Raw genomic sequence first — 22,750 nt, forward strand, 5'->3', positions numbered from 1 at the left:
GGAAAAAGTCTCTAGCCTTTAACTAGGGCACATTGTTTTCCCTGGTGACTATAAGGAAAGTGTCAGCTACTATTCAGCACATCACTGTTTCTCTGGAGGGGCCTCTCCTCTGACCCCTGGACCAGAAAGGTGGGCCCGTGGGGTGGCAGTGGCTGGTGGGAGAGTGCCGGGGGTCTTGTTCCTCACTAGGCCTATCCTCTCTATTCTCTCTATACTTCCAAACACATTATGGGGCCTGCGCTTCCCAACACAAACAGAGGACCGGACAGGGGGAGACAGCGGGAGGGAGGGCTGGGAACCAGACAAACAGGGCCTGAGCCAGTCTGTGAAAACAGCCATGATAAGGCCTGCTCCTGTTAGGTCAGCCGTGTGAGTGTTGGAAGAGAAAGACACTTGTCTTGTTAAAGCACTGCCACTTTCCCTACTTTCACATCCAAACGAGTGTAAGTGCAGTGTGTTACAGTATGTGGCATATGCACACGGCATATTGCATTTAGCAAACTACAGCTCAAAATGTATGCTGTAATCTTGTGGCTTTCAAAAGGAATAACTGGGAATATTTCAGTGGGAATTACTTTTCAGGATTTGAGTCACAACAACAGTGACTCATAATGTGAACAGACCAACAAAGTATATTTTTTCATGAACAGGTTTGGTATAGGAAGATAACTACCAGTGAGATGTTGAGCCACTGACCTCTCCTCCTCTCGCTCTCCTGCAGTATCTGGATGCTCGTGAGGAGGTGGATGCGGTGGAGGTGGTTACGGACGCCCAGCTCCAGCAGATCCAGCTCATTCAGATGCAACAGGTCCTGCAGAGAGGGATGGGTGAAGGGTTAGGCAATATGAAGAAGGAAAGAAAGCTTGCAAATTACAAGCCCGCGAAGTATACCAAACTCTACCACAATGCAGACAACATTTCAACTACAACAGCCTTCTTCGGGGGCTAGACAGGAATGTTTTTAGCCAGGCAGACACCAAGGACACCTTTCCCCTCCCTCCAAATTGAGTGTGTCCTCTCCTCCCCCTAATCTAGTCAGGCCAGCACCCCACACTGCCTGTCATTACTGGGCTGCCACTCTGCTGCCAACGGTGGGGGGCTTGCTTTGGTTTCAAAACCATACATTCTGGGTGGTGTCTTCACAAACACGACCCTGTTTCTCTCAGCGTTCCAGCGTGTATTGTTCCCCAGCAAGACAAAACAGACAAGTTAAATGATAGGTTTGGTTAGAAGATATTTTTTGCTGTTTGGAACATGCCTTTCAGCTTGTGTTAACAATACTGAAATATCCAAACAGAGGAAATTATTCTGCGTTCATGTACTTAATGAGATCAGGGTTAGCTTACAAACAATTACAAATCATTGATAACGTATATTATTGATGCAAGTGAAGTGACCCAAGTTCACTTTAGTCACATGATAATAACATCATTCATAACGACACCGTGCAAAGTTCAAATTCTCAGCTAGGCTGTTTGCTTTGCCTTTATCGTCAGAGAGTTAGTTTTCCACCACAGTGCATTAGAGTCTTTGTCCCTGTTATCTGTGCTCTATCCCGGTGGAATCTCAGCCAGGATCTTTGTGATCACCAGGCATTCTTCTGCATTGTCCTGCCTCTGTTATGTCGGGGGGGGGGGGGAGCCCGTGTGTGTCTGTCTGGGTGCCCTATGCTGGTAAGGGTCCATTATCCCCTGATGGCTCTTAGGTGTACACTGCTTACCCAAAGAGGCCCCTAGTAGTTCCACACCCTCTTGCCCACTTCCTGACATCAATAGGCAAAAACAGCCCTTGGTCTGTCCTGAAGACTCTCCTATGCATTATCCGACCGTGCCATATGTAGTCACATAAGTACCTTTAGAACTGGCAGGCATTTCAATCAATTCCTCATGTAGATATTTGAATAGTTGTCTTTGTCTGCGGGATTGTGGTTTGGTCTGGGTCGTTGTTTTCTTGTCTGGTTACTTGAGACGACGATGTTGCAGAGAGAGGAGCACCGGCGGGTCTGACTGACTGGCAGTTAATGTAACTCTGCCGCTCACCAGCGTTAAAATGCGGTGTAGCAGAACTCGTCCCCAGGGGCTGAGGAGCAACTGCGGATATCTCCCCATTACTCTCATTACAGGGCGGGTTATCAGGCTGCAGAGCCCGAAAGGCAGAACGCAGAGAGGAAGGCAGCCATGCAGCCATGCGTTTCCCCTCATCTCCATCACCTGTCTGAGCAGCAGTGGAGCAGAGAGACGTGACACACAATCTCCTGGCTGATTGATGCTCTCCAATGGTTGATAGAAAGGCATTAAAAAAAAGCACGTTTGTGTTAGAATTGTATCATATTCAACCATTAAAATAGAAGGTCCATTCTAAAAAATGTTTTAGAACTTGTACCCCTCCCTCTCTTTTCTCCCTTAATTCCACCACTAATGGAGCAGTAATGGAGATTCCATTATCGTTCTCCATTATCTCTGTTTCACATTACTGAGGCATTGTGGGCCTTCACTAGTAGAAGCAAGACATGGTTGGAATAACTAACAACTATTGATCCGAGCATATAACAAAATCAGCTACACTCATTTATGTTGAGATCTGAAGAGTTCACTCTGTAGTCTCTCTATTCTGTAACGGTGGGATAGAAGGTTTACAGGCTGGTGGTATAAAGATACCCTCACTAATAGCCTCTGTTCTTGTCCTGCAGCCTGATTAACATAGGGAACACTGTCTATCCATGACCACAGCATGTGACCCTACCAAGGTTATTTGTGTTGCTTATTATCACAACTCAATCGCTGGTTGAAAACTGTTTTCTGCCCCTCTCAAAAGATAGAATTTGTAGATAATTGGCCCTCTTTCTGGGACCAAGCCTGGCCTGCTGAGGAGTGACGGACTCCATCCTAGCTGGAGGGGTGCTCTCATCTTATCTACCAACATAGACAGGGCTCTAACTCCTCTAGCTCCACAATGAAATAGGGTGCAGGCCATGCAGCAGGCTGTTAGCAAGCCTGCCAGCTTAGTGGAGTCTGCCACTAGCACAGTCAGTGTAGTCAGCTCAGCTATCCCCATTGAGACCGTGTCTGTGCCTCGACCTAGGATGGGCAAAACTAAACAATCTCACTAGGATGAAGACCTCCATTCCTGCCATTATTGAAAGAGATTGTGATACCTCACATTTCAAAATAGGGCTACTTAATGTTAGATCCCTCACTTCAAAGGCTGTTATAGTCAATGAACTAATCACTGATCATAATCTTGATGTGATTGGCCTGACTGAAACATGGCTTAAGCCTGATGAATTTACTGTGTTAAATGAGGCCTCACCTCCTGGCTAGACTAGTGACCATATCCCCCATGCATCCCGCAAAGGCGGAGGTGTTGCTAACATTTACGATAGCAAATTTCAATTTACAAAAAAAAAAGACCTTTTCTGTCATGTTTTGTCATTTATTATCATGTCTTGTCCCTGTGCTTCCCATTCTATTCGTTTCCCTCTGCTGGTCTTATTAGGTTCTTTCCCTCTTTCTATCCCTCTCTCTCCCCCTCCCTCTCTCACTCTCTCGCTCTCTCTTCTCTCTATCGTTCCGTTCCTGCTCCCAGCTGTTCCTATTCCCCTAATCATCATTTAGCCTTCCCACACCTGTTCCCGATCCTTTTCCCTGATTAGAGTCCCTATTTCACTCCTTGTTTCCCGTACCTGCCCTGTCGGATCCTCATTTATAATTCACCGTGCTGTGTCAATGTTTTGCCCTGTCGTGTCGTGTTTCCCTCAGATGCTGCGTGGTGAGCAGGTGTCTGAGTCTGCTAGGTTCAAGTGCCTTCCCGAGGCAACCTGCTGTTCTCGATCAAGTCTCCAGTCTGTTCTTGTCTTTACGTGTAGTATTATGCTTTTTGTTTTGTAAAGTTTATTCTGGATTAAATACTCTGTTTTCGCCAAGTCGCTTTTGGGTCCTCATTCACCTGCATGACAGAAGGATCCGACCGAGGAATGGACCCAGCGACTACAGACGCCGTAACACTGCCGTCGAGATCCAAGGAGCCATGCTCGGCAGACACGAGCAGGAATTGTCTGCTGCTCGCCATGCCGTGGAGAACCTGGCCGCTCAGGTTTCCGACCTCTCTGGACAGTTCCAGAGTCTTCGTCTCGTGCCACCTGTTACTTCCTGGCCTGCCGAGCCTCCAGAACCTAGGGTTAATAACCCACCTTGCTACTCCGGGCAGCCCACTGAGTGCCGCTCCTTTCTCACCCAGTGTGAGATTGTGTTCTCTCTCAACCCAACACATACTCTAGAGAGAGAGCTCGGGTTGCTTACGTCATTTCACTCCTTACTGGCCGGGCCCGAGAGTGGGGCACAGCTATCTGGGAGGCAAGGGCTGATTGTTCTAACAATTACCAGAACTTTAAAGAGGAGATGATTCGGGTTTTTGACCGTTCCGTTTTTGGTGGGGAGGCTTCTAGGGTCCTGGCTTCCCTATGCCAAGGTGATCGATCCATAACGGATTACTCTATAGAGTTTCGTACTCTTGCTGCCTCTAGTGACTGGAACGAGCCGGCGCTGCTCGCTCGTTTTCTGGAGGGACTCCACACAGTGGTCAAAGATGAGATTCTCTCTCGGGAGGTTCCTTCCTGTGTGGACTCTTTGATTGCTCTCGCCATCCGCATAGAACGACGGGTAGATCTTCGTCACCAGGCTCGTGGAAGAGAGCTCGCATCAACGGTGTTTCCCTGCTCCGCATCGCAACCATCTCCCTCCTCTGGCTCTGAGACTGAGCCCATGCAGCTGGGAGGGATTCGCATCTCGACTAAGGAGAGGGAACGGAGGATCACCAACCGCCTGTGCCTCTATTGCGGATTTGATGGACATTTTGTTAATTCATGTCCAGTAAGAGGCCAGAGCCCATCAGTAAGCGGAGGGCTACTGGTGAGCGCTACTACTCAGGTCTCTTCATCTAGATCTTGTACTACTATGTCGGTCCATCTACGCTGGACCGGTTCGGGTGCTACATGCAGTGCCTTGATTGACTCTGGGGCTGAGGGTTGTTTCATGGACGAAGCATGGGTTCAGGAAACATAACATTCCTTTCAGACAGTTAGACAAGCCTACGCCCATGTTTGCCTTAGATGGTAGTCATCTTCCCAGTATCAAATTTGAGACACTACCTTTAACTCTCACAGTATCTGGTAACCACAGTGAGACTATTTCTTTTTTGATTTTTCATTCACCTTTCACACCTGTTGTTTTGGGTCATCCCTGGCTAGTATGTCATAATCCTTCTATTAATTGGTCTTGTAATTCTATCCTATCCTGGAACGTATCTTGTCATGTGAAGTGCTTAATGTCTGCCATCCCTCCCATTTCTTCTGTCCCCACTTCTCAGGAGGAACCTGGCGATTTGACAGGAGTGCCGGAGGAATATCATGATCTGCGCACGGTCTTCAGTCGGTCCCGAGCCAACTCCCTTCCTCCTCACCGGTCGTATGATTGTAGTATTGATCTCCTTCCGGGGACCACTCCTCCTCGGGGTAGACTATACTCTCTGTCGGCTCCCGAACGTAAGGCTCTCGAGGATTATTTATCTGTGTCTCTTGACGCCGGTACCATAGTGCCTTCTTCCTCTCCGGCCAGGGCGGGGTTCTTTTTTGTTAAGAAGAAGGACGGTACTCTGCGCCCCTGCGTGGATTATCGAGGGCTGAATGACATAACGGTTAAGAATCGTTATCCGCTTCCCCTTATGTCATCAGCCTTCGAGATTCTGCAGGGAGCCAGGTGCTTTACTAAGTTGGACCTTCGTAACGCTTACCATCTCGTGCGCATCAGAGAGGGGGACGAGTGGAAAACGGCGTTTAACACTCCGTTAGGGCATTTTGAGTACCGGGTTCTGCCGTTTGGTCTCGCCAATGCGCCAGCTGTTTTTCAGGCATTAGTTAATGATGTTCTGAGAGACATGCTGAACATCTTTGTTTTTGTCTATCTTGACGATATCCTGATTTTTTCACCGTCACTCGAGATTCATGTTCAGCACGTTCGACGTGTTCTACAGCGCCTTTTAGAGAATTGTCTCTACGTAAAGGCTGAGAAGTGCTCTTTTCATGTCTCCTCCGTTACTTTTCTCGGTTCCGTTATTTCCGCTGAAGGCATTCAGATGGATTCCGCTAAGGTCCAAGCTGTCAGTGATTGGCCCGTTCCAAGGTCACGTGTCGAGTTGCAGCGCTTTTTTAGGTTTCGCTAATTTCTATCGGCGTTTCATTCGTAATTTCGGTCAAGTTGCTGCCCCTCTCACAGCTCTTACTTCTGTTAAGACGTGTTTTAAGTGGTCCGGTTCCGCCCAGGGAGCTTTTGATCTTCTAAAAGAACGTTTTACGTCCGCTCCTATCCTCGTTACTCCTGACGTCACTAGACAATTCATTGTCGAGGTTGACGCTTCAGAGGTAGGCGTGGGAGCCATTCTATCCCAGCGCTTCCAGTCTGACGATAAGGTTCATCCTTGCGCTTATTTTTCTCATCGCCTGTCGCCATCTGAGCGCAACTATGATGTGGGTAACCGTGAACTGCTCGCCATCCGCTTAGCCCTAGGCGAATGGCGACAGTGGTTGGAGGGGGCGACCGTTCCTTTTGTCGTTTGGACAGACCATAAGAACCTTGAGTACATCCGTTCTGCCAAACGACTTAATGCCCGTCAAGCTCGTTGGGCGTTGTTTTTCGCTCGTTTCGAGTTTGTGATTTCTTACCGTCCGGGTAGCAAGAACACCAAGCCTGATGCCTTATCCCGTCTGTTTAGTTCTTCTGTGGCTTCTACTGATCCCGAGGGGATTCTTCCTTATGGGCGTGTTGTCGGGTTGACAGTCTGGGGAATTGAAAGACAGGTTAAGCAAGCACTCACGCACACTGCGTCGCCGCGCGCTTGTCCTAGTAACCTCCTTTTCGTTCCTGTTTCCACTCGTCTGGCTGTTCTTCAGTGGGCTCACTCTGCCAAGTTAGCTGGTCATCCCGGTGTTCGAGGCACTCTTGCGTCTATTCGCCAGCGATTTTGGTGGCCGACTCAGGAGCGTGACACGCGCCGTTTCGTGGCTGCTTGTTCGGACTGCGCGCAGACTAAGTCGGGTAACTCTCCTCCTGCCGGTCGTCTCAGACCGCTCCCCATTCCTTCTCGACCATGGTCTCACATCACCCTAGACTTCATTACCGGTCTGCCTTTGTCTGCGGGGAAGACTGTGATTCTTACGGTTGTCGATAGGTTCTCTAAGGCGGCACATTTCATTCCCCTCGCTAAACTTCCTTCCGCTAAGGAGACGGCACAAATCATTATCGAGAATGTGTTCAGAATTCATGGCCTCCCGTTAGACGCCGTTTCAGACAGAGGCCCGCAATTCACGTCACAGTTTTGGAGGGAGTTCTGTCGTTTGATTGGTGCGTCCGTCAGTCTCTCTTCCGGGTTTCATCCCCAGTCTAACGGTCAAGCAGAGAGGGCCAATCAGACGATTGGTCGCATACTACGCAGCCTTTCTTTCAGAAACCCTGCGTCTTGGGCAGAACAGCTCCCCTGGGCAGAATACGCTCACAACTCGCTTCCTTCGTCTGCTACCGGGTTATCTCCGTTTCAGAGTAGTCTGGGTTACCAGCCTCCTCTATTCTCTTCCCAGCTTGCCGAGTCCAGCGTTCCCTCCGCTCAAGCGTTTGTCCAACGTTGTGAGCGCACCTGGAGGAGGGTGAGGTCTGCACTTTGCCGCTACAGGGCACAGACTGTGAGAGCCGCCAATAAACGCAGGATTAAGAGTCCTAGGTATTGTTGCGGCCAGAGAGTGTGGCTTTCCACTCGCAACCTTCCTCTTACGACAGCTTCTCGTAAGTTGACTCCGCGGTTCATTGGTCCGTTCCGTGTCTCCCAGGTCGTCAATCCTGTCGCTGTGCGACTGCTTCTTCCGCGACATCTTCGTCGCGTCCATCCTGTCTTCCATGTCTCCTGTGTTAAGCCCTTTCTTCGCACCCCGTTCGTCTTCCCTCCCCCCTCCCGTCCTTGTCGAGAGCGCACCTATTTACAAGGTACATAAGATCATGGACATGCGTTCTCGGGGACGGGGTCACCAATACTTAGTGGATTGGGAGGGTTACGGTCCTGAGGAGAGGAGTTGGGTTCCGTCTCGGGACGTGCTGGACCGTTCACTCATTGATGATTTCCTCCGTTGCCGCCAGGATTCCTCCTCGAGTGCGCCAGGAGGCGCTCGGTGAGTGGGGGGTACTGTCATGTTTTGTCATTTATTATCTTGTCTTGTCCCTGTGCTTCCCATTCTATTCGTTTCCCTCTGCTGGTCTTATTAGGTTCTTTCCCTCTTTCTATCCCTCTCTCTCCCCCTCCCTCTCTCACTCTCTCGCTCTCTCTTCTCTCTATCGTTCCGTTCCTGCTCCCAGCTGTTCCTATTCCCCTAATCAATCATTTAGTCTTCCCACACCTGTTCCCGATCCTTTCCCCTGATTAGAGTCCCTATTTCTTCCTTTGTGTTCCGTTCCTGTCCTGTCGGTTCCTTGTCTAGAATTCACCGTGCTGTGTTTGTGTATCGCCCTGTCGTGTCGTGTTTTCCTCAGATGCTGCGTGGTGAGCAGGTGTCTGAGTCTGTCTGGTTCTAGTGCCTTCCCGAGGCAACCTGCTGTTCACCTGCTGTTCAAGATCGAGTCTCCAGTTTGTCCTCGTCATTTCGAGTGAAAGTTGTGTTTTTTGTTTGTATTTACTTTACTGGATTAAAGACTCTGTTTTCGCCAAGTCGCTTTTGGGTCCTCTTTCACCTGCATGACACTAGATGCAGTTGCACCCCTAAAAACTAATAACATTTCTCAAAAGAAACTAGCTCCCTGGTATACAGAAAATACCTGAGCTCTGAAGCAATCTTTCAGAAAATTGGAATGGAAATGGCGCCACACGAAACTGGAAGTCTTCCAACTAGCTTGGAAAGACAGTACCGTGCAGTATCGAAGAGGCCTCACTGCTGCTCGATCATCCTATTTTTCCAACTTAATTGAGGAAAATAAGAACAATCCTACATTTATTTTTAATACTGTCGCAAAGCTAACTAAATAGCAGCATTCACCAAGTGAGGATGGCTTTCACTCCACCAGTAATAAATTCATTAACTTCTTTGAGGAAAAGATCATGATTATTAGAAAGCAAATTACAGACTCCTCTTTAAATCTGTGTATTCCTTCAAAGCTCAGTTGTCCTGAGTCTGCACAACTCTGCCAGGACCTAGGATCAAGAGAGACACTCAAGTGTTTTAGTCCTAAATCTCGTGACACAATGATGAAAATAATAATGGCCTCTAAACCTTCAAGCTGCATACTGGACCCTATTCCAACTAAACTACTGAAAGAGGTGCTTCCTATGCTTGGCCCTCCTATGTTGAACATAATACATGGCTCTCTATCCACCAGATGTGTACCAAACTCACTAAAAGGGGCAGTAATAAAGCTTCTCTTGAAAAAGCCAAACCTTGACCCAGAAAATATGCATCTGTCCTCGTGCTCCTAGACCTTAGTGTTGCTTTTGATACCATCGATCACCACATTCTTTTGGAGAGATTGGAAACCCAAATTGGTCTACACGGACAAGTTCTGGCCTGGTTTAGATCTTATCTGTCGGAAAGATATCAGTTTGTCTCTTGTGAATGGTTTGTCCTCTGACAAATCAACTGTAAATTTCGGTGTTCCTCAAGGTTCCGTTTTAGGACCACTATTGTTTTCACTATATATTTTACCTCTTGGGGATGTCATTCGAAAACATAATGTTAACTTTCACTGCAATGTGGATGACACACAGCTGTACATTTCAATGAAACATGGTGAAGCCCCAAAATTGCCCTCGCTAGAAGTTTGTGTTTCAGACATAAGGAAGTGGATGGCTGCAAACATTCTACTTTTAAACTCGGACAAAACAGAGATGCTTGTTCTAGGTCCCAAGAAACAAAGAGATCTTCTGTTGAATCTGACAATTAATCTTAATGGTTGTACAGTCGTCTCAAATAAAACTGTGAAGGACCTTGGTGTTACTCTGGACCCTGATCTCTCTTTTGACAAACATATCAAGACTGTTTCAAGGACAGCGTTTTTCCATCTACGTAACATTGCAAAGATCAGAACATTTCTGTCCAAAAATGGATGCAGAAAAATGTATCCATGCTTTTGTTACTTCTAAGTCAGACTACTGCAATGCTCTACTTTCTGGCTACCCGGATAAAGCACTAAATATACTTCAGTTAGTGCTAAATACGGCTGCTAGAATCCTGACTAGAACCAAAAGATTTGATCATATTACTCCAGTGGTAGCCTCCTTACACTGGCTTCCTGTTAAGGCAAGGGGTGATTTCAAGGTTTTACTGCTAACCTACAAAGCATTACATGGGCTTGCTCCTACCCATCTCTCTGATTTGGTCCTGCCGTACATACCTACACATACGCTACGGTCACAAGACGCAGGCCTCCTAATTGTCCCTAGAATTTCTAAGCAAACACCTGGAGGCAGGGCTTTCTCCTATAGAGCTCCATTTTTATGGAATGGTCTGCCTACCCATGTGAGAGACGCAGACTCGGTCTCAACCTCTAAGTCTTTACTGAAGACTCATCTCTTCAGTAGGTCCTATGATTGAGTGTAGTCTGGCCCAGGAGTGTCATCCTTCTAGACCTATCGGCTGCCTTCAATACTGTGAACCATCAGATCCTCCTCTCCACCCTCTCAGAGTTGGGCATCTCCGGCGCGGCCCACGCTTGGATTGCGTCCTACCTGACAGGTCGCTCCTACCAGGTGGCGTGGCGAGAATCTGTCTCCTCACCACACGCTCTCACCACTGGTGTCCCCCAGGGCTCTGTTCTAGGCCCTCTCCTATTCTCGCTATACACCAAGTCACTTCGCTCTGTCATAACCTCACATGGTCTCTCCTATCATTGCTATGCAGACGACACACAATTAATCTTCTCCTTTCCCCCTTCTGATGACCAGGTGGCGAATCGCATCTCTGCATGTCTGGCAGACATATCAGTGTGGATGACGGATCACCACCTCAAGCTGAACCTCGGCAAGACGGAGCTGCTCTTCCTCCTGGAGAAGGACTGCCCGTTCCATGATCTCGCCATCACGGTTGACAACTCCATTGTGTCCTCCTCCCAGAGCGCTAAGAACCTTGGCGTGATCCTGGACAACACCCTGTTGTTCTCAACTAACATCATGGCGGGGGCCCGTTCCTGTAGGTTCATGCTCTACAACATCCACAGAGTACGACCCTGCCTCACACAGGAAGCGGCGCAGGTCCTAATCCAGGCACTTGTCATCTCCCGTCTGGATTACTGCAACTCGCTGTTGGCTGGGCTCCCTGCCTGTGCCATTAAACCCCTACAACTCATCCAGAACGCCACAGCCCGTCTGGTGTTCAACCTTCCCAAGTTCTCTCACGTCACCCCGCTTCTCCGCTCTCTCACTGGCTTCCAGTTGAAGCTCGCATCCGCTACAAGACCATGGTGCTTGCCTACGGAGCTGTGAGGGGAACGGCACCTCAGTACCTCCAGGCTCTGATCAGGCCCTACACCCAAACAAGGGCACTGCGTTCATCCACCTCTGGCCTGCTCGCCTCCCTACCACTGAGGAAGTACAGTTCCCGCTCAGCCCAGTCAAAACTGTTCGCTGCTCTGGCCCCCCAATGGTGGAACAAACTCCCTCACGACGCCAGGACAGCGGAGTCAATCACCACCTTCTGGAGACACCTGAAACCCCACCACTTTAAGGAATACCTAGGATAGGATAAAGTAATCCTTCTCACCCCCCCCTTAAAAGATTTAGATGCACTATTGTAAAGTGGCTGTTCCACTGGATGTCATAAGGTGAATGCACCAATTTGTAAGTCGCTCTGGATAAGAGCGTCTGCTAAATGACTTAAATGTAATGTAAATGAGTGTGAAGGTGAACAGAAAGGCTCTGGAGCAACGAACCGCCCTTGCTGTCTCTGCCTGGCTGGTTCCCCTCTTTCCACTGGGATGCTCTGCCTCTAACCCTATTACAGGGGCTGAGTCACTGGCTTACTGGTGCTCTTTCATGCCGTCCCTAGGAGGGGTGCGTCACTTGAGTGGGTTGAGTCACTGATGTGATCTTCCTGTCTGGGTTGGTGCCCCCCCTTGGGTTGTGCCGTGGCGGAGATCTTTGTGGGCTACACTCTGACTTGTCTCAGGATGGTAAGTTGGTGGTTGAAGATATCCCTCTAGTGGTGTGGGGGCTGTGCTTTACAAAGTGGGTGGGATTATATCCTTCCTGTTTAGCCCTGTCCGGGGGTATCATCAGATGGGGCCACAGTGTCTCCTGAACCCCTCCTGTCTCAGCCTCCATTATTTATGCTGCAGTAGTTTATGTGTCGGGAGGCTAGAGTCAGTTTGTTATATCTGGAGTACTTCTCCTGTCTTATCCGGTGTCCTGTGTGAATTTAAGTATACTCTCTCTAATTCTATCTTTCTTTCTCTCTCTCGGAGGACCTGAGCCCTAGGACCATTAAAGGCCAACAGGATTACCTGGCATGAGGACTACCTGGCATGAGGACTCCTTGCTGTCCCCAGTCCACCTGGCCGTGCTGCTGCTCCAGTTTCAACTGTTCTGCCTGCGGCTATGGAATCCTGACCTGTTCACCGGACGTGCTATCTGTCCCAGACATGCTGTTTTCAACTCTCTAGAGACAGCAGGAGTGGTAGAGATACCCTTAATGATCGGCTATGAAAAGCCAACTGACATTTACTCCTGAGGTGCTGACTTGCTGCACCCTCGACAACTACTGTAATTATTATTATTTGACCATGCCGGTCATTTATGAACATTTGAACATCTTGGCCATGTTCTGTTATAACCTCCACCCGGCACAGCCAGAAGAGGACTGGCCACCCCTCATAGCCTGGTTCCTCTCTAGGTTTCTTCCTAGGGAGTTTTTCCTAGCCACCGTGCTTCTACACCTGCATTGCTTGCTGTTTGGGGTTTTAGGCTGGGTTTCTGTACAGCACTTTGAGATATCAGCTGATGTACGAAGGGCTACATCATTTTTTGTTTTGTTTTTTGGATTTGATTATAAAACGCTTTTAGAGGACAACTGGGAAGCTTTATGAAGCCAGTTTAAATCCTCATACATAGGATGGTAGGTGTTATAATGTGGGGACAGGTGGAATTCTTAGGCCTCTTACTGCTGTTCTGTTAGGCATGGACTTTAATACAGATTCCAAACAATATTTACTGTATTTAATCCTTCATCATAGGAATTGTTCAAAACATGTTTTGAACAAGCTGAGTATATCTACTGTAAGCTGGTAAGTCATCATATACTGTAGGTTAATCATCTCATAACATATTGCCAAAACAGAAGTGAAACAAAGGGATGGGGTAACGGTAACCACAGGCAACATATCATCCTCAGACTACAAAAACAAGCAGTGTGAGTCATGGTTAAGTACAAGTTGAAGCAATATGGAGGCCTTGGCAAGTAGCTCCTTCACTTGACATGAGTCAGAGTGCTAGGACATCCCATTGATATGGTCCCTTACGAGATGCTTGACAAGCTCATTCTGATTTGATCTCCTTTTCATATGTTTTACTCATGTAGCAGATACTCTTATCCAGAGTGACTTACAGGAGCATTTAGGACACATCGACAGATTTTTGTGCTAGTCAGCTCAGGGATCAAACCAGAACCCTTTCGGTAACTGGCCCAATGCTCTTAACTGTTAGGCTACCTGCCACACTTTTCACTGGGATCAAGAATGAGAACTTTCACCCTTTAATGAGATCTGATTCAAGCCTATGTCCGTTAACCCTTCACCATAGAGTCACATCACCGCAGAGGAAATTACTTACAGTTGTAGCAGGACAGGATCAGCAGTGGTGTAAAGTAATTAAGTAAAGATACTTTAATGTACTACTTAAGTCGTTTTTGGGGGGTATCTGTACTTTACTTTACTATTTATATTTTGGACAACTTTTACTTTTACTTCACGACATACCTAAAGAAAATGATGTACTTTTTACGCCATACATTTTCCCTGACACCCAAAAGTACGTGTTACATTTGGAATGCTCAACAGGACAGGAGAATGGTCCAAGTCACACACTTATCAAGAGAACCTCCCTGGTCATCCCTACTGCCTCTGATCTGGCGGACTCACTAAACACACATGGTTTGTTTGTTTGTAAATGATGTCTGACTGTTGGACTGTGCCCCTGGCTGTCTGTAAATATGAAGAAAACAAATAAGAAGATGGTGCCGTCTGGCTTGCTTTAATGTAAAGAATTTGAAATTATTTATACTTTTACTTTTAGTTTTGATACTTAAGTATATTTTAGCAATTCCATTTACTTTTGATACTTAAGTACATTTAGAACCAAAGACTTTTCGACAAGTAGTATTTTACTGGGTGACTTTCACTTTTACTTTGAGTCATTTTCTATTAAGGTATCTTTACTTTTACTCAAGTATGAGTAATTTTCTTTTAAGGTATCTTTACTTTTACTCAAGTATGAGTCATTTTGAATTAAGGTATCTTTACTTTTTCTCAAGTATGAGAAATGGGGTACTTTTTCCACCACTGAGGATTAATCTTGGAGAGAGAGGGTTAGCTCTGGGTTAAGTCTGGTCACTATAAAAATCTTTCGCCTCTGTGACAGCCAGCAGACAGCTGGGTCCAAAAACGAATAGTTAAGTGGGTGTCATAAATCCCCAGTAATAAGGGTCTCTGAGATGACTGCAGTGCTGCTGCTGCCTCCTGGGGATGAGGGAGGGGAAGCCCGAGATATTGGGTGGAGGGGAGACAGAGGAAGGGAGAGTGAGAGGGAGATGGAGAGAGACACAGGGAATGAGAGAGGATGTATGGATAAGATAAACGAGGGAAGGAGACGAGAGGAAAGAGAAAGGGGGGAGGAGACCAGGGGAAATGGTCAGGGAGAGTGAGAGGAAGACAAGGGAAGGAAGACAGAGGTTGAGAGAGATTGGGGTGGGAGAAGACAGGCGGGAGCCAGTGGGAGGGAGACAGTGGGTGGGTGGGCGGTTATGAGAGGCAGAGGGAGAGGGAATGTCCACGGCAGCCTGGTTTGGAGGTCAGAGGGGGGACAGCTACTGTTTACAGGCTCCAAACAGGTCCATCACCACGACAGCCCAGGGCTCACACACCATCAAACACTCCTGCCTCGCAAACACACATTCCTCACATGTTCACCTGGGCCTGGGCAGCCACAGCTTTAAATGTATACCAAGAATTGTATTTTAGGCCTGCAGTTTAGGGATCCAGGGTAAGATGTAGTCTAATTTGTAAGTCGCTCTGGATAAGAGCGTCTGCTAAATGACTTAAATGTAAATGTAGTTCTTCTCAGAGAAGTGATGGATTTCCCAGGGCAGTGATATTGCTATCTGTTTTTGTATTCCCTGGATTGACTTGTGGGAAAATTTGAGGATTGCAGACTGCATTCTCTGAGGAGATTGAATCTATAAATCAAAACATATCTACAGTATGGCATTGGGAAAAAGTTAATGAATCACATTTCTATTAAATGGACTTCCGTTGACTTTAGTTATATTTTATAAATATAAACGCAACATGCAACAATTTATACGATTTTACTGAGTTACAATTCATATAAGAAAAGCAGTCAATTAAAATACACAAATTAGGCCCTAATCTATGGATTTCACATGACTGGGAATACAGATATGCATCTGTTGGTCATGTATACCTTTAAAAAAAGGTAAGGCTCATGCAGAACAACATCTCCTTGGCATAGAGTTGATCAGGCTGTTGATTGTGGCCTGTGGAATGTCCCACTCCCCTTCAATGGCAGTACAACGTTGATGGATATTTGTATTTGTAGTTATTAGGGATCCCCATTAGCTGCTGCCATAGGAACAGCTACTCTTCCTGAGGTCCAACCACATTAAAGCACTTACATTACAAATAAAGCAAGAGACAAAACAGTACTACACCACTACATATCTACAATACACAATGTACAATAAAAACAAAAACGATTGTGATCATTACATCCTATGGATTTGGACTTCCACTATTATCAAAGGTATTATCTAAGTGAGTTTCAGAGATAGTCAGTCAGAATATGAATGTTATCTGCTACAAGCAAGTTATTGACTTCATGAACCTTGTTTCTTAGGCTACATATGTTAATATGGGCTATTTTTAGCACTTTTCTGGGTTGCTTGATTGCTTTTAATGCTTTACTGGGAAGCTTATCAGAAGTAGACTTTCTAATGTTATTTATATTGGAGCTGCACACAGTGGACTTCCTACTAGGGCACACCTCAGTGCTAACAGTGTAACTCTGGTTCATAGGCACACTGCATACAATAGCTGTAGGATCAACGGAGGTATTCAGAGCAGTTAGTGGGACATTAATTAAGTTACTTACATTGGGTCTGCAAAAGCCACTGGGATGATGTACATTACATGCAGCATTATGACGACTCATTGTCACAATGGTAGGTATTAACTGAGCTGGTGTTGGCTCATTGATAAGTCATTGCCTGAGTGGAGCCTTGAACTGTGAGGAGACAAAATGATTTGGATGGACTGTAGAGTATCTTTCGTTTCCAGAAGGTGTCAAAGTTATCTATAAAAGTGATTCCAACAGAGCTACAGTAATCTTTTAGCCAGATGTATAATTCCAGTAGCCTGCTGAATCTTTCACACCCACAGCCCAAAAATGGTACCGGACCTGAAATGTTTGTCTGCTTTTTGGAATCTTTCAATGCTAGAATCAGTTCTTTAAAATCAATGTTTAGAAGTCCATTTCCGAGCTTGCCCTCCTGATGTTGTTTGACCCCAAATGGACTATGACGGCGTCGGCTCCCGGCATCTGTCGTAGAACAGTCGGAAGCAACCTTGTAATGTCCTGTACTTGTGCTCCTGGGTAGCACAGGGTTTTTGCACTGGAAACCAATTTGTTTCTCACCATAGAGCTGCCGATGATGACAGCTGGTGAAACCGGGGAGGACCGGCCGTTCTTTCACCTCAAGTGGTTTAGAAGACCCTTCGAGGCCCGAAGGGCGTTGGAGCCCAATGGAATCGAGCCGGCTGTAGTATCCATCGTGGATGGGCTGATCTCTCAGGCAGTCTCAAGGTCTGATGAGGGTGGGAGCCATCGGAGAGGGAGAAAGAACAGAGGACAAAGATGCAGGTAACTCCAGATCCGATGGTGAATCGGAAGTCCCTAAGGAAGAAAATGCCGGAACCTCTGGATCCGTGTCCGTTAACATCTCCATGGAAAATGAAATATCTCCATGGCTGGTTGGTTTGACCGAGAACAGGAACATCCACCAAGTCATCCAGTAGCATCCTACTAGCTCCGTTCTCCAGGAAAGGGGAGGGATCCCTGCAGAGTGGAGGCCAGTCGGCTGTGGAGAGCCTACCCACCAGATCAAAGCGGCGTCCGGCTACTGGGGTAGAAGAAAAATAAAAAGTAGGCGGGCGTGGATTTCCCAGTAGCATGTGTAGGTTCACTACTTGTTTGCTAAGTTGTCCACTGCAAGCTAACAGTTGCTACATTGAAAGTCCAGGCGGTCCACATTTTCCCGAAATAAAACAAAATAGACACAGCTCCTGCAGCGTTGAAAATGTTCAATAGCGACCTCCATTTGAGACTGCCAGGCTAGCTAGGCTAGCTGGGCTTCCGTGTCGCATCACAAACATGGTCAATGGGTGACATGTCTGGTGAGTATGCAGGTCATTTTCAGCTTCCAGGAATTGTGTACAGATCCTTGCAGCATGAGGCTGTGCATTATCATGCTGAAACATTAGGTGATGGCGACGGATGAATGGCACGACAATGGGCATCAGGATCTCGCCACTGTATCTCTGTATATTTGAAATTGCCATCAATTAAATGCAATTGTGTTCATTGTCCATAGCTTATGCCTGCCCATACCGTAACCCCACCACCACCACCATGGGGGCACTTTGTTCACAACATTGACATCAGCAAACCGCTCGCACACACAACATCATACACGTGGTCTGCGGTTGTGAGGTCAGTTGGACGTACTGCCAAACTCTCTAAAACGACGTTGGAGGCGGCTTATGGTAGACAACTCTGGCAACAACTCTGGTGGACATTCCTGCAGTCAGCATGCCAATTACACGCTCCATCAAAACTTGAGACATCAGTGGCATTGTGTTGTGTGACAAAAATGCACATTTTAGAGTGGACTTTTATTGTCTCCAGCACAACGTGCACCTGTGTTGATCAGATCTTTGATATGCCAAACCTGTCAGGTGGATGGATTGGGATGGAAAAGGAGAAATGCTCACTAACAGGGATGTAAACTAAATTTGTGCACAAAATTTGAGAGAAGTAATATTTTGGGAATATTGAAAATGTCTGAGAACTTTTGTTCCAGCTCATGAAACACTTTGCATGTTGCGTTTATATTTTTGTTCAGTATACTTTAACTGCTTTTGGTAAACTAAGTAGTTCATTTGAGACCCACTGCTGTGCTTTAGCAGTCTTTTCCACTGACCTGCATAGGCAGCGGAGTCTACGTATGTGTCCTTTACTGTGCATGCTTTTATGTGTGTGTCTGTGTTTGTGTGTGTATGTACGTGCCTGAGTGTGCAGTGTCTACATAGTGAATCAGGCTGACATCTGCTTTTACCTCCACCCCATCATAGTCGTCGTCAAACAGAGTGCAGTACTGCGGCAGACCCAGCTGACTGAGCCACTTGGAGATGGCTAGGTGCTTCATGCTGCCAGCCTACCGCCAGGCCAGCCTCTCCCTCTCCTGGGGCCTCTGTCACCTGAGGAGAGGACCAGGAACAGCATCACCATTATTACCCACTCAGGATGGCTGCTACATCTGTTTGTAGTGAAGAACAGAGAGGCAAACCAGTCATCAAAACCACATTAAAGGAACCAACAGCAGATGATGTCATCCGCTTTCATTTTACTCTGCATAATGGGGAATATACAGTGCAGCACTATTGGCCGACTCACAGCCTGAAGACCCTGCCATGAACGAATAATTGAGCTGTCAGTTCACACACTTTTCTCATATGAGAAAAAAGCTTTCCTCAATGTTCAGAATGGTTAGAAATGTGTGAAAACAGAAATAAGGGTTTAATAAGATACTTATCAAACATTATCTAAAACATTGTCATCAGTTTCAAAAAAAAAATTCTGTAATATAGGGATTACGTGTTAAACAATACAACTTTAATAACTTGGCAAAGAACGAGAGATGGCCATTGGAGAGATGCTATTATAGTTATTACTTGGGCTTGCCAGCCAGGTAAAGGCCAGTCTGGTCAACTCTCAGGCAGAGAAGTGCTTTGTCAAGTGTTCTCTATGCCAGCTGAAGTGTCCTCTTCCCACCGCTCAGCTCAGCCAGACACACTCCATCACAACCAGGCTCACTCTGACTGACCAGCAGCATCACAGCAACACTAAATGAGAGGTGGCGTGTATATCAAGTTGGACAACAGACAACTTTAGCTTAAAGCACTGCCAGTCTTTACTGTATATTAATCATATTGTAGCTGTATCATTGCTTGACGAGAATTCTTGCTGTTACAGGAGGCATCGTATTGAAATATTCCTTTGCTCTCTCCACTCCAACCAATGGGAAACTTGTGCCAAACTCCTGCAGAGTGCAGCCCTCTCCAGACTATAATAGGGCCTCTCTCTACATACTCAAACAATGCTCTATAAAGTGGAGATGGAGGCTCATAGCATGGGTCATAAACCCTGAAGGCGACAATGAGGTGGTAAAGTTGTAGTTAGTTAATCCAACCTGCAGTGTGTTCCCCCAGCTGAGCCCACTGACCGGGATGGTGCTCCTGGGGTGAAGCAATCAGCAGAGTAAAACAGGGGGCAGGTTCATCCCCCATTCATCTCAATCATGTATGTCAATGTCAGACAGAACACACAGTGAGACGCATTGCGTCTTCACAACCCTGGGATGGAATAGCTGAGTAGAGGCTCTTCCCTGGAATTGTTGACACTGGGGAAGCATTCAATGGTGCCACACACTCTCTCATTACCATCATTATGGTCATGCTGTTTTACAGAAACACACAGAAAATGGAGTTGGAGTGTAATACACAACGTCTGTTGGTACAATGAACCATGCCAAGCCATTAGGAAATGCCTGTTCAACATGTCATTTGTTTGCAGTTGCATAACACATGGAAAGCAGACTTTTTGAATCAGTGGCTAAACAGAGGAGTAAAATAAAAAACAAAGCTCGGTCAAGAATAAATAAATTGATGGCCAGTAATATAATTAGTAATGACATTTCTTATTCATATACTATGGCAAAGTTACACCCTACCACTGACACCCATCGACACTCAACCATAACTAATGAGGAACCACCATATGATTGACAAAGGTATTAGCGCTGTTGCCCTAGACATGACATCCACATCAGAATGATCCAATTCCCTTAAGAGCCACTGAGTGGTTGGTGCAGTAGGTGTCACCAGGTCCTCTCTGCCTCCTCAATCACGCTAAGTGATTTTTACATTTACATGTACATTTGAGTAATTGAGCAGACGCCCTTATCCAAAGCGATTTACAGTAGAGTGAATACATTTTCAAATGTTTTCGATGTTGGGTACGTACATATGTGAAGTCATGTGTCCTGAGGGTCCCCACCTGATTGGCTTGCTGAGGATTCACTTTCTCAGCTCATACAGGAGTAATAAAAGCCTAGTTCACAAATGTTGTGATTTTTTTGTTTTTGTGTCTATATACAGAACCAGTCAAACATTTGGACACACCTACTCATTCAAGGGTTCTTCTTTATTTTTACTATGTTCTATATTGTAGAATAATAGTGAAGACATCAAAACTATGAAATAACACACAAACAAAAAAAAGTGTTAAACAAATGAAGGACTATGATAGTGTGGAGGTAAAAGCAGGAAGCCACCCTTTGCCTTGATGACAGCTTTGCACACTCTTGGCATTCCCTCAACCAGCTTCACCTGGAATGCTATTCCAACAGACTTGAAGGAGTTCCCAAGTATGCTGAGCACTTGTTGGCTGCCTTTCCTTCACTCTGCGGTTCAACTCATCCCAAACCATCTCAATTGGGTTGAGGTCGGGTGATTATGGAGGCCAGGTCATCTGATTCAGCACTCCATCACTCTCCTTCTTGGTCAAATGGCCCTGACACAGCCTGGAAGTGTGTTGGGTCATTGTCCTGTTGAAAAACAAATGATGGTGCCACTAAGATGGGACCAGATGGAATGGTGTATCGCTGCAGAATGCTGAGGTAGCCATGCAGCATAAGTGTGCCTTGAATTCAAAGCACCCCCACACCATCACACCTCCTCCTTCATGCTTCACGGTGGGAACCACACATGCGGAGATCATTCGTTCATCTACTCTGCGTCTCACAAAGACACGGCGGTTGGAACCAAAAATCTCAAATTTGGACTCATCAGACCAAAGGACAGATTTTAACCGGTCTAATGATGTTGCGATGTGTCCGTTACTTAGCATTTATTTGGCTGCAATTTCTGAGTCTGGTAAGTCTAATGAACTTATCCTCTGCAGCAGAGGTGACTCTGGATCTTCCTTTCCTGTGCCGGTCATCATGAGAGCCAGTTTTATCATAGCACTTGATGGTTTTTGAGACTCCATTTGAAGAATCTTTCGAAGTTCTTGAAACATTCTGTATTGACTGACCTTCATGTCTTAAAGTAATGATGGACTGCCGTTTATCTTTCCTTATTTGAGCTGTTCTTTCCATAATATGGACTTGGTATTTCACCACCCCTAACTGATTGGCTCAAATGCATTAAGAAGGAAGGAAATTCAACAAATTAACTTTTAACAAGGCACACCTTTTAATTGAAATGCATTCCAGGTGACTACTCCAGTAAGCTGGTTGAGAGAATGCCAAAAGTGTGCAAAGCTATGATCAAGGCAAAGGGTGACTACTATGAAGTATAACATTTAATTTATTTAACACTTTTTTGGTTACTACATGATTCCATATGTATTATTTCATAGTGTTGATATCTTCACTATTATTCAACAATGTAGAAATGAATCAAAATAAAATACAAAATATTGAATGAGTAGCTGTGTCCAAACTTTACTGGTACTGTATTTTCCGTCATGATATCCATCATCAGAGAGGCTTTCAGAGCAACAGCTCGAACCCTCACAACAGATACTTGATCTGTTTAAAAAAATGTATTATGTCAAAATTCTACAAGATGCATAAAAAATATATTTTTGTTTCCCCCCAATATTGGTGATTAAAATCCTCATTTCAGTAGATCAGAAAATTAAAAACATATGACACAGAGAAGATAGTTAAAAATATATCAACTCAGCAAAAAAAGAAACAGCCCTTTTCAGGACCCTGTCTTTCAAAAAAGATAATTCGTAAACAATTAATATACAATTAATGAACCAAAAACAATTAATGAACATGCACCTGTGGAATGGTTGTTAAGACAATAACAGCTTACAGACAGTAGGCAATTAAGGTCACAGTTATGAAAACTTAGGACACTAAAGAGGCCTTTCTACTGACTCTGAAAAACACCAAAAGAAAGATGCCCAGGGTCCCTGCTAATCTGCGTGAACGTGCCTTAGGTATGGCTGCAAGGAGGCATGAGGACTGCAGATGTCGTCAGGGCAATAAATTGCAAGGTCTGTACTGTGAGACGTCTAAGACAGTGCTACAGGGAGACAGGACGGACAGCTGATCGTTCTCGCAGTGGCAGACAACGTGTAACAACAA

The 22,750-nt window shown here is 46.0% G+C and overlaps 1 long non-coding RNA gene across 1 annotated transcript in view; it reads right to left on the bottom strand.

Moving 5' to 3' along the window:
- Positions 1–696: 696 nt before the first annotated feature.
- The window catches only part of LOC124037072, a 41,911-nt gene continuing 19,857 nt past the window's right edge, over positions 697–22,750 (bottom strand). The window contains exons 2-3 of the long non-coding RNA XR_006839107.1: positions 18,644–18,785; positions 697–811 (exon numbers count right to left, since the gene is read on the bottom strand). This is a non-coding gene — a long non-coding RNA (uncharacterized LOC124037072). The remainder of the gene's footprint in view (positions 812–18,643; positions 18,786–22,750) is intronic.

The sequence above is a fragment of the Oncorhynchus gorbuscha genome, linkage group LG06 (assembly GCF_021184085.1).
Source record: "Oncorhynchus gorbuscha isolate QuinsamMale2020 ecotype Even-year linkage group LG06, OgorEven_v1.0, whole genome shotgun sequence".
Classification (NCBI taxonomy): Eukaryota; Metazoa; Chordata; class Actinopteri; order Salmoniformes; family Salmonidae; genus Oncorhynchus; species Oncorhynchus gorbuscha.